Below are 2562 nucleotides of genomic sequence, written 5' to 3' on the forward strand. Positions count from 1 at the left end.
AGGCAGGTCATTGGTTAACTTTCTGGTGTGCTGTGTTATAACATAATGACTTTTATTTTTCTTTATTCTTTCTTTTTTCATTTTTTCTTTTTTCTTTTTCCTTTTTTCCTTTTTTTTTTCTTTCCTTTTCCCCTTCCCTTCCCTTCCCTTCCCTTCCCTTCCCTTCCCTTCCCTTCCCTTCCCTTCCCTTCCCTTCCCTTCCCTTCCCTTCCCTTCCCTTCCCTTCCCTTCCCTTCCCTTCCCTTCCCTTCCCTTCCCTTCCCTTCCCTTCCCTTCCCTTCCCTTCCCTTCCCTTCCCTTCCCTTCCTTTCCTTTCCTTTCCCCTTTTGTAGCCGTACAACCAATCTTACATGTTAAAAAAAAAAAGAGGAAAAAATCCTGAAATGACTCCTTCCCAGGGAAGGGACAGAAATGATAATGACTTACAAAGCCATGAGCCATCAGCACCAAGCAGTAAGTTCCAGGCAGAGGAACCTAAAATAATAGAAAGAAATAAAAGAAATAAAGTCCAGCCTACAATAGCCCAGGGGCTTGTAAATAAATGGTAGAACTTGTGCTGCTCCCACACCAGCCCCCAAACCATCAGGCTCTGTGTCATGGGGCTCTGAGAGTTGTGGTGGTCCCTCAAATCCCTGCAAACAGCTGAACCACATTCACACCTGAAGGTATCACTGAATCTGCTTCTCCCTCATAGGTTTTGATGTTCAGTCTCATTTCATGGCAGCATCTGGTTTTGTTTCTATCTGTTTATTATGGTGACTGCTCTGCTCTCTTGTGAAAAGGAGCTGGGTCTTCAGCTGATGGATGTGGTCCCGTAATTTTTAAGAGATCTGATTACTTTTAAACTTTATTTTAACATTATGCAACTTCCCACTGGCATCATTAAAGACAGCCTTGAAACGCTTAGCTGTGTTTTAAGCACAGCTTTTTCTTGGGATAATGAAGATGGGTTGGTTCCATGAGAAGCCTCAAGGACATGTCAGCTCTAATTATATCAAAGGGATCAAATATCAACAGTGAAGAACAAGATTATCTTACTCCTCACTAGTACCTTCCACCTGGAGACAACTCTGTTACAAACAGATCCACCTGCCTGATGGGATTTGCAAAGGAGCCTTTAGGAAGCTCCTTTAGTGCTTCCAAAGTAGCCTTTCGAAGTTCCCCTTCTAAAAGTGCAAAACCAAAGGTACAAAGTCAGCATTGCATAAATTTCTCCTTCTTTCTCTAGCTCTGAGTGGCAAAGGTTGCACAGACTTGAGCATCACAGGGTCAGACCTGGAGGGATAACCAGAAGCTGGAGGGTCCTTTGCATTTTCTTTCATTGTCCTCAGAATCAAAACTGCCACTGCAATATTATATTTTTTTAAAATTTTGTTTGTTGCAGTATTTCTGTCCCAACCCAGAAGCAGCATGAATGGGGCATGTTCAGCCTCAGTGTTAGAAGGAATTGATGTGGGCTGGAGGGTCCTCTCTTCACTGGATGTAGCTTCACATTGCTCTCTGAGAGTATCCAGGAGAGCAAAATTTAAACCCCCCAAAATAAAAATTAAATTAATGACCTCCACTTGCATCCATTTTGGAAACGAATTCACATGCACAAAAAGTCTTTGAGAATGGTGTTTTCCATCTGGCTCTCCATCCAGTTATAACCAACTAAACTACTTTATATGCCCTTGGATTCTGGCCCAGAAAATGTGATGTTTCTTAAAATGGTTGTATATATATATATATATATATATATACACACACACACTACTATATACCAGCCAATACCTTCTGAAATGTAGGTGGCCAGAAACTAGCTGATCTTTTCCTATTACATATTTTAAAAATGAGTTGACATTCGTATATAAATTCTGCATAAGCTTCATTAAGTCTTGGTACCAATAGTGAAAGAGAATATCAACAACCACTTAGTTGCTAATATGGGCTGGAGATAATAAGGAAGGTGGCTGGGCAAATTGTATTTCCAGGAAATTTTGTGAATTATACAAAAATGGAAGGGCTTGGGAAAAAAAAATCTTCATTCTTTTCATGGAAAGTAGGTACTCTGAGGTTGAAAGGAAATTTTAAAATGGATGTATAGGGTCCTAATTTACTTTAATATTTCCTGTGTAAAGTTTTAAAGTCAAAGACTGATTTTTACAATAAACATTACAAGCATAATGGAGGTATGATCACAGATCACATCCCAGGTGGAGAGCTATAAAGAACTGCTGATAAAGAACTACTATTCTTATAATGAGTTTTGTTTTCTTTTTCTTCTCAGGGAAACCTGCATTAGTTTGAAAGAAAGGGATCAGATCTGAAGTGTGCAGTAAGAAAGACTCCCAGCTACTGAAGTATGAATAAAAAAGGAAGAGTTCGGCCCAAAATTGAACTCAGGAATTGAAAACATATGTATCAAATATAATTGAAATTTCAAGATTTCTGATACACAAATAAATTGCATTTGTAATTTGGTCCTAGCATCATAAATTGATTAACCATAAAGACTTAGTCAAAATTTTTATTTTCACAACCACAGGAAGTGTAGTTTTCACTGAAATGAAAACTACTTTC

The sequence above is a fragment of the Taeniopygia guttata genome, chromosome 1, assembly GCF_048771995.1.
Source record: "Taeniopygia guttata chromosome 1, bTaeGut7.mat, whole genome shotgun sequence".
Classification (NCBI taxonomy): Eukaryota; Metazoa; Chordata; class Aves; order Passeriformes; family Estrildidae; genus Taeniopygia; species Taeniopygia guttata.